General features: G+C 36.9%; 1 long non-coding RNA gene across 2 annotated transcripts; it reads right to left on the reverse strand.

Moving 5' to 3' along the window:
• Positions 1–289: 289 nt before the first annotated feature.
• Positions 290–11,177, reverse strand: LOC129392065 (uncharacterized). Of its 2 annotated transcripts, XR_008617105.1 has the most exons (4): positions 9,911–11,177; positions 9,639–9,740; positions 2,748–2,893; positions 290–809 (listed from the first exon to the last, which is right to left on the reverse strand). It is a non-coding gene; the product is annotated as an uncharacterized lncRNA (long non-coding RNA). The 2 variants fall into 2 exon arrangements; XR_008617104.1 differs by having other exon boundaries at positions 9,639–11,177.
• Positions 11,178–12,076: the final 899 nt, after the last annotated feature.

Below are 12,076 nucleotides of genomic sequence, written 5' to 3' on the forward strand. Positions count from 1 at the left end.
ACTATTTGATACCATTTTCTCTACCTCTACCACTTATAGTCAATTTACCATATCATCAATAATTATTTGTAGACATTAAACAGCTTAATGATCCTTACTTTATTATTTTAATAAAAATTATCTTATAGTTTAGATTGTCAAGTTTTCAGTTTTATAAATAATAGCCCAGTGATCATCTATGCACATAAAGCTTCGTCCGCATTTGTATCATTTCTTTGGGAAAGATTTCTAGAAAAGAAATATTGGGTTAGGTTAAAGGATAAAGGAAGACAATATTTTTATGTGACTCTTATTTTTCTGGATTTGATTTATAAGAATTCTACTTAAAAGCTTAGACACATTGACAACCTGGCCTGTGATTCTTATTTCAGGTGAGTGATTTGTTTAGAAGACACATTTTGATTAATTAGCCTCTTAGGAATTAGGGCAAAGACCATAAGGAACTGTTAACAAAACATAGTGGCAAAATGCCCGTGGAAGTTTGGTTCTGTTGCTGGTAGATCCTTTGCTTTGTTGAGTCCTATAAGGAGTCATCTATGAACTTTGGTGGTAGAAGCTGGAGTGGAGGTGAACTGTTCCACTGACTTCTCATGGTTTGTTCTCCTTATTCCTCAGGTCTCTCTTGATGTCTTCTTCTCAGAGAGGTCTTCCCTAGCTTCCCCTTGTAATTCAATGACTCCTGTGCTTGCGTGCACACACATGTGCACAAACACTCCAGTCACTCCTTCTTTCCCCTTAGTCTGATAGATATTTTTTCTTCATGGCACTTGTCCTCATCTGACATCTGCCACATGCACCATTCCCGTCCCCTGGAAGAAAGTAAGCTCCATGAGAGCAGGGATTTTTGTTGTTGTTGTTCATTGTCATATCCCTATTACCTGGGATGTATCTGTCTCACAGAAGGTGAGTGACTGCTTCTCAATAAGCCCTTAATTATTTGTTGAATGAAAGGTTGAATAAATAGGGATGAGGAGCTTTAAATTGCTGACAGAAAATCCTACAGTAAAGAAAAATTAATGCAAGGCTGGGTATTTCGAGAAGAGGAAACTAAACCAAAACAAAGCAAACAACCCCTGGGGAATAATTAAAATGTCTACTGTGATTGTTTAAATAGTTAGCTGAGAGTTGTATTTAAATTGTTTGCTATAAGTTTATGAGGAAAGGTAGCTCAACACCTACCTCCCATTCTACTACAAAATCTTTAGTTAAATCTACAATATTCTGAGTGATTTTGGTGGGAAATGTGGAATGGGTTGAGTTCTACAGTAAATTTGACAAGAGAAATTCAGAGTCAAACAGTAAAGCACTTGTAAACAAATTTAAGAAAAGGTGCTTCCAGATTCTTCCTTTCTTGGCCATAGATAATGTTGTAAAGAATGAATCACTGGGCTTCTTTTGTGGCTTAGTGGTTAAGAATCCTCCTGCAAATGCAGGGGACATGGGTTCGAGCCCTGATCCGGGAAGATCCCACATGCTGCTGAGTAACTAAGCCTGTGTGCCACAACTACTGGGCTCGCATGCCACAACTACTGAAACCTACGTGGCTAGAGCCCACGCTCCGCAACAAGAGAAGCCACCACTATGAGAAGCCTGCACACTCACCGCAACAAAGAGTAGCCCCCACTCACTGCAACTAGAGAAAAGCCCACGCGCAGCAACAAAAAAAAAAAAAAAAAAGAAAAGAAAAGAAAAGAAAAGAATGAATCGCCACTCATGATTAGGAGTACACTATTTTTAACTTACACACATTATATCTCTTCAGGGTCACATAAGTGATTTATGAAGAAAATGAATTTTATCATGGAAGACATTAGAACAGAATAAACAAAGACATTGGAGGTAAATGATGACTTAAGGTCTTAAAATTCATAAACCATTTAGATAGTAAGTCCACAAACTCTCAAAAGGTGTACTGGATATAGTAGACCCAACTCATGATTAATGAATACTATTCAACATGATCATATGTTCTATTTCAAAGTTTTATATTAAAATCAATTTAGTTCCTCCTTTATTTTGACTAGGTAAGATGAGAACACCATAAAAAGAGTATCTCCACAGGAAGGCATTTTCTCACCAGCGTAATAACACATTTTACAGATTCTTAGATTATGGTAGTAGTAAAAAATCCAGACGATTGCTTATTAGTTCAAGGTTTCTGTCTACTGAAATCAGTAGTTGCCATATTTTCTAGATTTTAAGATGCCATTGACTGTCATATGCACCATTAATTTAATAACAACTGTGGGCACAAAAACAAACAAACTTCATTAATTTAATAACAACTGTGGGCACAAAAATAAACAAACTTACTAAATGTTCACACTAAATACGAGATGCATTCCAACCATGGAAAAAGTAAATTATGGGCAAATGCATTTTATCATTGAGAAAATACTATACTTTGAAAATAGATGATGTGAATTCAGCAAGTTCATTGTTTACTGGTTTTGAGACCTGTATCAAAACACTGGATCCTTTTGGTTCTCAGTCATCTGACACTACAAGGAGACTATTCTCTTCCTCCCTGTAAGGTGGAGGAAAAGAAGGACTGAGGAAGGGAAAAGCAGATCAGATGACCTTTGAGGAATCATTCTAGCTCTCAGACTCTAAGGCTGTGGTTTCATGTTTTTTGATAATACAATTATTGAAAGGGAGAAGATCCTGATTTAGTTAATTCATGCAAACACTTGTGTTGATTTTCATTCTCATCTAAATCTTTATCTAAGTGCTTAGAGAATATCTACCTTTGTAACCTCTGATTTTGAGAAGGCCCTTGAAGTTGATGATTTTAGGAGTTGGTGAGTCATTCTTTCTTCATAAAATCTTCGACGACAAGCTCCAATAGCTAAAGTAGACACGGCTTCCAATGAGCAGGACGGCAGCTCCACTTCTAATAAGTTAATCCAATGGGTTTTGTCATGAGCAAAACAAGAAATCATGTTTTTAATCATACTAAAAGGTCTCTGCATCTTGTTAACATCTGGAGTTCAATCACTTCTGTGCTAAAAACCGGGGAATGCTTCAGCAGGGCATAAATCTTGCCCCTCATAGTACATGCGATCCAGATGCTGGAGGAGAATTAACGTTCGTTTGTAACACATCTGGTGTCGGCAGCTTTGAGTAAACTCTAATAGAAATAGTGCAGAACTAACATGGCATTACACCTTTCCTCGGGCCAGGGGTTCTAGACTGAAGGTAAAAGCCTGCAGGTGTCCCTTGGGGCTTAGCAATAAACTGCACTAATCAGCTCTGGCATTGTGTTAAGTGCAGGGTGTTTTGAATTTTCCACAGAAATTTCACAGCCAAGTAATTTTACATTCTAACTGTCTGCTTTTGACGACTCTTTAGATTTGCCACCATCTTGAAACTCCAAATAAAGTAAAAGTCCAGAGTCATTGTCAGGGTTGGGCTACCCCAAAAGATGGAAAGGGCAGATCATGACCAGATTGGTAGTGAGGGAAAAACAAGACTGAACTAACTGTAGGTATGAGAAGTAGCTTGGAATCTGCAGTGAAAGGCAGTCTGGTGGAGTTGAGAGAGCAATGAATTTGAATTGAGCTTAAGTCCCATCTCTGGTGTGTGTGCAAAAGTCCGGAATTACCTGGGTCACAGTTTTCTCACAAGGACATTTAAGAATCAAATAAGATGATGGCTTTTTGTAACAAAAGAATTAAATCCAAATTTCTTAGAAGAGCATCTTAATTCACTTCATAATATAGCTTTCCTTTCCAAATGCCTTTGTCTTCAACATATACCTGGATTTTAAACTATCACAAATATCTTGCTTTTTAAAGACCTGTTGTGTAGGGCTTCCTTGGCGGTGCAGTGGTTAAGAATCCGCCTGCCAAAGCAGGGGACACGGGTTTGAGCCCTGGTCTGGGAAGATCCCACATGCCGCAGAGCAACTAACCCCATGTGCCACAGCTACTGAGCCTGCGCACTAGAGCCCGCGAGCCACAACCACTGAAGCCTGAGCACCTAGAGCTGGTACTCTGCAACAAGAAAAGCCACGGTAATGAGAAGCCAGCGCAGCGCAGTAAGAGTAGTCCCCGCTCGCCGCAACTAGAGAAAGTCTGCGTGCAGCAACAAAGACCCAACGCAGCGAAAAATAATAAATTTATTTTAAAAATAAATAAATAAAATAATAAACTTAGGTCAATTAACATTCAAAAAAAAAAAAAACTGTTGCGTACTTTTGCGCTTTGGAGTCTTTTTCCATGCTATTCTTATTGGTTTTAATGCTTTGCTTCGGTTCATTTGCTGACCTGTTATTTCCCACTTAGCTCTAAGTCTCCATAATGCACTTGTACAAGTCTCTATTCGTGAAGCACTTTTCATGAAGCATTATATATTTCCCATTGTTTTTTGTGCCTAAACGCAGCCAAAAATAATAAATTTATTTTAAAAATAAATAAATAAAATAATAAACTTACGTCAATTAACATTCAAAAAAAAAAAAAAAACTGTTGCGTACTTTTGCGCTTTGGAGTCTTTTTCCATGCTATTCTTATTGGTTTTAATGCTTTGCTTCGGTTCATTTGCTGACCTGTTATTTCCCACTTAGCTCTAAGTCTCCATAATGCACTTGTACAAGTCTCTATTCGTGAAGCACTTTTCATGAAGCATTATATATTTCCCATTGTTTTTTGTGCCTATCTCCTTGGCTAGACTTTGATCCTATTTCATGAGAATCTATGAGAGAAGAGGTGGTGCCTATTGGAAGCATTTAATAAAGTCTGAGGGATACATTTCATGTTGTTGCAGATGGCCTCTAAGTAAATCATAATTCTAGGAGAAAATTATTTGTTATAGTCAAGTGATAGAACATGCAAATGCTGCTGGGTAATTGGAGGGTTTATATTAGGGTTTTAAAGAACATCTAGTTAACTATGTGTTTTTATGATGGCATTGTGTTCTGCTGGGGGTCGGGCTTTGAGGTCAGGGAAGTAAGATGCTCACACCACAAGAGCATCTAAAGAAAGATCAGATTCACATCTTCCCATTCATGTTCTGCTGGGCTCTTGTGCTCATTGAGGGAAATTGTGGGTGAAATCGTCCACCCTATTCAAAGTGTGCTTCTTTATTTTAATTTTGTGCAGCATGAGCATGTATGGTTGAATTATATGAGTTAAATGTGCATATGACGTGACTCCATTAATCTCTTATGTTTTGAATTTGGTATTTGTAACTATAACTAGAATGCCAGAAGAAGCTACTTTCCAATTTAGACTTGAAAACCGCCACACCACAAAATGAATCATATAGAATAAAAGAGATAAGACATGAACACTGATAAATGTTTATCATCTCATTAGAAGAAAAAAATGTGAACTAAAAAAGATTGACAATGGTATTGATGTCTTAAAGGGACAGATCTCTAGCAGTGATAAGATCCTAACTTGAATTTGCTTGTATAGCACTTATGTTTTCCCCAGTACTTGTTTCATTCATTTCATATATTTGCCGTCTCTGTCCATCTGTGAAGTAAAGCACTAGGGAAGCAGGAAAACTAAAGAATGGCTATAACAATGTAAAAGTAGCCAGGCAGGATTCACCAGTTGTTCAGTAGAAAAGTTTTGTAAGTTAACTTATAAAGGTTTATTGAGGAAAACAACTTTGATTGAATAAGACATATTTAATTCAGGTTTGATGGATAAATAACTAATAGACGATAAGGCCATTGATGTGCTGAAAGAAAACATACACATACGCACACACAAATGCTGAGAGAATTCACAACCAAGAGACATTTACTATAAGAAATACTAAAGAATGTATTTTAAGCTACAAGAAAATAATAACAGGTAGAAGTACAAGAAGCAATGGACAGTTCTGAAAAGGGTAAATATGTTGATAAATATAAAAGAATATTGACTGTTTAAAATAACAATAGTGTAATGTCTGTGGGGCTTACAACATGTAGAAGCATATGACAAAAGCGAAAATGGCAAGAGTGAGGTAGAGAATAACGGAGTTATATTGTTCTAAATTTCTTGAATTGTTGAAAAAGCAGTAAATGTATTAATTTAAGATAGACTATAAGTTAGAATGTGTCTTGTAACTTTTAGGGTAACCACTGAAACAAGGACATTAAAAAGTATAACAAAAGACTAACAGAGGAGATAAAGTAGAATATTCAAAGAAATTTGACTATTACAAAGAAAGGCAGGAAAGGAATTTTAAAAAACAGAAAGAGAAAGGAAAAATAGAAAAAAAATAGCAAGTATGGTAGATTTAAACCCAGCTATATCAGTAATTGCATTATATATAAATGAATGAAAGACTTTGGTTAACAAGATTTTTAGACTGGATTTTTAAAAGAATACAGTTATGGCTGCTTATAAGAAATACACCAGAAATATAAAAATACACAATGTTTAAAAGTAAAAGAACAAAAAAAGATACACCAAGCAAGCATTAATCAAAAGAGAGTTGGTATGACTATATTGATATCAAAGTAGACTTTAAGGTGAGAAGAATTAAGAGAGATAAAGAGGGTTATTTCATTTTTTTTTTTTTTTTTTTTTTTTTTTTTTTTTTTTTTGTGGTATGCGGGCCTCCCTCTGCTGTGGCCTCTCCCGTTGCGGAGCACAGGCTCCGGACGCGCAGGCTCACACGGGCCCAGCCGCTCCGCGGCATGTGGGATCCTCCCAGACCGGGGCGCGAACCCGGTTCCCCTGCATCGGCAGGCGGACGCGCAACCACTGCGCCACCAGGGAAGCCCCAAGAGGGTTATTTCAAAATATTAAATGGGTCAATTCATCTTGAGAACACAGAACCCTGAATAATCCCTAGCAAGTTTAATTTAAAAAACAAAAGGGGAGAGAGAGGAGGAGCAAAGTGAGAAGGTTGGGAGGGGAGGGAAAAGGGTAGGAGGAGAGGGGAGGGGGACAGGAGAGAGAACAAGTGACCAATATCAAGATAAAATGGGAGAAATCATTACAAGCATTAAAAGGATAAGAAATATTAGAAACAACTTTACACCAATAATTTAACAACTTAGGTTAAATGGGCAAGTGCCTTTAATACAACTGTTAGTAACGCTTATGATAAGGCGGAAGAGTACCTCCCTGGTCATGCTTAGCTCGGTCCATCACAACAGAGCTGCAAGAGCTGAATGCCCACGGGGACCACAGGATCTGCTTCAGACCCTCCAGCGCACACAGACTGCTCTGAGGTAGGGTGACAGTATCTGTTTGCCTGAGACTGAGGGATTTCCCAAGATACAAGACGTTCAGTGCTAAAACAAGGAAAGTCCCAAACAAACCAAGAGGATTTCATTATCCAGTGCCCTCCAAAAATCTTCCACTGTGGAGGGGACCAGTACTGAGCAGTCCATGTCTCTCCTGGCATCCTCAAGGGCTGAGGGGATCAGTATCTCAGTATCTCAGAACACACCCATATCTTGAGGCACAGCTTTTGGGGAAGCTCAGATGTGATGACATCTTTAAAAGATGTCTCACCCAACTCACCTAGGAAAATGGCTTAATCTTTGTTCCTTATTGGTCAGTAATAATGATATCCTCAGTACTTATTCATAATACCATCAACCTCTTACCCTTCATCCATGCATAAATGTATTTTCTAAATGGAATTTTGTGTTCATATTTCATTACCTAAAGCTACCCTGGCTTACACCCTCTACCTTTCCTAAGTCCTCCTCCAGCCTAGACACTATCTTCCTTAAATGTAAGCACAAACAGCTGTAATCCTATGTAGCATCTGACCATTCCTTCATTTAGTCAGCTAAGAGAAGACAATGTGAAAGCCCCATATTCCCACTTTGCTGCAGGTTTTTTAAATGAAGGAAAAAAGCAACAACCCCACAACTGACTATTTGCATTTCAGTTTCCCCTATTTTTTTTTTACTTTTTTTTTAAAAAAATTGAAGTACAGTTGATTTACAACGTTGTGTTAGTTTTGGGTGTATAGCAAAATGATTCAGTTATAAATATGTATATTTTCTCAGATTCTTTGCCCTTATAGGTTATTACAAAATGTTGCACATAGTTCCCTGTGCTGTACAGTAGGTCCTTGTTGTTTATCTATTTTATATATATATTAGTATGTATCAGTTAATCCCAAACTCCTAATTTATTGCTCCCCCCATTTCCCCTTTGGTAACCATACATTGGTTTTTCTATGTCTGTTAGTCTTTTTCTGTTTTGTATATAATTCCATTTGTATCTTTTTTTTTTTTTTTTGGCGTTATGCGGGCCTCTCACTGTTGTGGCCTCTCCCGTGGCGGAGCACAGGCTCCGGACACACAGGCTCAGCGGCCATGGCTCACGGGCCCAGCTGCTCCGCGGCATGTGGGATCTTCCTGGACTGGGGCACGAACCCGTGTCCCCTGCATCGGCAGGCGGACTCTCAACCAGTGCGCCACCAGGGAAGCCCCATTTGTATCCTTTTTTTGTTTAGATTCCACATATAAGCGATATCATACGATATTTGTCTTTCTCTGTCTGGCTTACTTCCCTTAGTAAGTGAATCTCTAGGTCCAACCATGTTGCTGCAAATGCCTAGCTCTATACAGTATAGGCACTCAAAATTGGAATTGACTTGAAGTTATCTAAATAAGTCAGGACTTCCTAACTGCTTGGGGTTCCAGAGATTTAAGTTGTCATCAGCCAGAGGAAGAAGCTAGGTGTCACTGAAAACTATTTCCTTAAGCTATAGGGCAATTTAATTCTGGAAATCACCAAAAAAACAAAACATAAATTAAGCAGAAAACACTGTCTTAACCTTGAAAGGAAAAACCTCCGTCCCATTGCACCTCTTATTCTGGGTGAACATTTTCCAGCAAAAACAAATCAGTAAGAGGCACCAGGAAAGAGGATCAGCTGCCTGGGAAAGGTGCAGGAGGGGAGGTTTGCATATGAACAGGGGCTCTTAAAAAATAACAAGGATTCTCTTTAATCCAAAAAAGGGAAGAAAACTGGTAAGTGGCTTAAGTTTACAAAAAATAAAGAACTAAATGTATATAGGATGCCCTACTAACTTGAGAAAATTGGCTTGTATATCAACATTTTGAAGGTTTTTTTAATAAAAGATCAAAAAGACATAAAATTCTTCTCCAAGTATACATTTCTGGTTAAAAAGTAAAAAGATGTTTAAGGAGCCTTTGGATAAACTTGGAGATAACAGATTGAATGATTTATTAAAAGAAGTCTGGAAAATATGGAATAGGTGCCACCTTAAGTTTTCTTTGCTCTGAGACAAGTACAGTTAAAGTTGTGTTCTCTGTTAATCAGTTAGTTTTTTTCCTGGTGTATCTTTATCACTTTTATTTTCAGACATGTCATTTGGTTTTATTTTGAAAATAGTATATTATTAAAAGACTTGTCAGATGAATTCATTTTTTGTAGTTATATTTTATAGATATGGTGAACTTTTTATGCCATTGTTTATTTATCATGAGTTTTTTTCTCCTCTCCTAACTTCCATGAGCTACATCATATTTATGTTTCCTTTACTTTTACTATATATTTTATTATTGTAGCCATTACCCTTTAAATTTTATCCAAATTACTTATATTTTGCTTTTTAAAAAGGGATGAAGAATTAGTATTTGTATTTGTTCCCCTGAAGACAATGAAATTAGTATGCTTTAATTTCTTCCAAAATCCTCTTACCAGAGTAAGAAGTTAGGGACTTCCCTGATGGTCCAGTGGTTAAGACTCTGCGCTTCCAATGCAGGGGGCGCAGGTTTGATCCCTGGTTGGGGAACTAAGATACTACATGCCATGCAGTGCAGCCAAAAACCAAAACCAAAACAAACAAACAAAAAACAGAGTAAGAAGTTAGTGTTATCTATATTTAGATCTACTTTAAAAAGCCAATAATTATTATAACCGAAAATGTTCATTTAGAATGATCAATACGTTTTACTGATTTATATGCTTACAGTTGCTTCTTGCATTCCATTCTACTTCTGCTTCTCTACCCAGACATCCAGTTCTCCTCCACAAAAGCAATCACTCTGAACAGTTCTTCTTTGTTCTTACAGAAATAATCTGTGTATCTACAGACAGGTATATATATAGATAGATAGATATATGTACATGTGCAAGTCTCTGTGTGTGTATGTGTAGACATACATAAAATTTTCATATATTTTTAACACTAAATTATTGGGTTGGCCAAAAGGTTCCTTCAGTTTTTAAATAAAAATAAAAGACAAATTTTTCATTTTCACCAAGAACTTTATTGAACATATTCACCGTTTTGTTGCACTAACTTCAGCCATTTTCCAGGCAACTTCATAATTCAGTCTTCCCAAAATTCTTTATCTTTTCAAGCAAAGAACTGTTCCAGGTGCCTTTTACAGTCTTCCAGGGAATTTAAATTTTTTTCATTAAGAGAATTTTGTAAAGACCTAAATAAATGGAAATCCGAAGGTGCAATGTGTGGTGAGTACAGCAGATGAATCAGAACTTCCCAGACAAGCTGTGACAGTTTTTGCCTAGTCATCAAAGAAACACGTAGTCTCGTGTTATCCTGATGGAAGATTATGCATTTTCTGTTGACTAATTCCGGACACTTTTTGTCAAGTGCTGCTTTCAGTTGGTCTAATTGGGAGCAGTACTTGTTGGAATTAATCGTTTATTTTCTAGAAGGAGCTCACAATAGAGGACTCCCTTCCAATCCCACCATATACACAACATCACCTTCTTTGGATGAAGACCGGCCTTTGGTGTGGTTGGTGGTGGTTCATTTCACTTGCCCTACGATCTCTTCCTTTCCACATTATTGTGCACTATCCACTTTTCATCCCCTGTCACAATTTGTTTTAAAAACGAAACATTTTCATTACGTTTAAATAGAGAATCTCCTGCAGAAATATGGTCAAGAAGGGTTTTTTCGTTTAACTTATGTGAAACCCAAACATCAAAGCAATTAAAGTAACCAAGCTGGTGCAAATGATTTTCAACACTTGATTTGGATATTTTGAGTATGTCGGCCATCTCCTGCGTGGTATAACGTTGATTGTTCTCAAGTAAAGTCTCAGTTTGATCGCCATCAACTTCAACTGGTCTACCCGACCATGGAGCATTGCCCAGTGAGAAATCTCCAGCATGAAACTTCACAAACCACTTTTGACATGTTCCATCAGTCACAGCACCTTCTCCATACACTGCACAATCCTTTTTTTGCATTTCAGTTGCATTTTTACCTTTCTTGAAACAATAAAGCATAATAGGCCGAAAATTTTGCGCTTTTTCTTCCATCTTCAATATTAAAAATGGCTACACAAAAATTCACCAATTTTGATAAGTTTTTAAAAAAATGCACGCTGATATGACAGCTGTTGCAATACAATCTAACAAAATTGTTTCGAATGAAGTTAAAGACAACTAAGTGCTACTAGAGCCATCTTACAGAAAAAACAACAAACCTTTTGGCCAACCCAATATAATGTGCTGTGCTTGCTTTTTAAACTTAGAAACATATTTCGGAGATAATGCTTTACTCTTTTTAAGGAATTCATATTATTCCATAATGTAATCATGCATAACTTATTTAATCAAACCCATATCATTAAACATTTAGGCTGTTTCAAAACTCTTGCTATTATAAACAATACTGAAACAAAAATCCTTATAAAGACACACATTCCAGTGAGCTCATAGGGTAAATTTCTACGAGTAAACATGTGAAAACAAAGGCTATATGAATTTATAATTTTGATACCTATCACCATGTTGGCCTCCAGAGAGGTTTAACAATGTACACACTAATTATGTATAAGAGTGCCTGTTTCACCCATCCTCACCAACACATTATGACGTTAAACTTTATGATTTTTTAAAATCTGGTAGGTGAAAAGGTGTAGCTTAATATAGTGATTTGTAGGTTTCTCTTGTATGGGTCAGGTTAAGCTTCTTTTTTATCAGTTTAAAAGGGATCTGAGGGTTTTTTCAACTCTTCCAAGGCATCTATTTTAGGCATAATTTTTATATAAAACATAGAGTTGAATTTTTTATTATGATCAAAAATGATTTTTTTAAATAGGTGAGTTACCCACTTACATTTATGGAGGCCAGTCTTGTTGGATCTTAATTCTGTCATT

This window comes from Physeter macrocephalus, chromosome 4, assembly GCF_002837175.3.
Source record: "Physeter macrocephalus isolate SW-GA chromosome 4, ASM283717v5, whole genome shotgun sequence".
Classification (NCBI taxonomy): Eukaryota; Metazoa; Chordata; class Mammalia; order Artiodactyla; family Physeteridae; genus Physeter; species Physeter macrocephalus.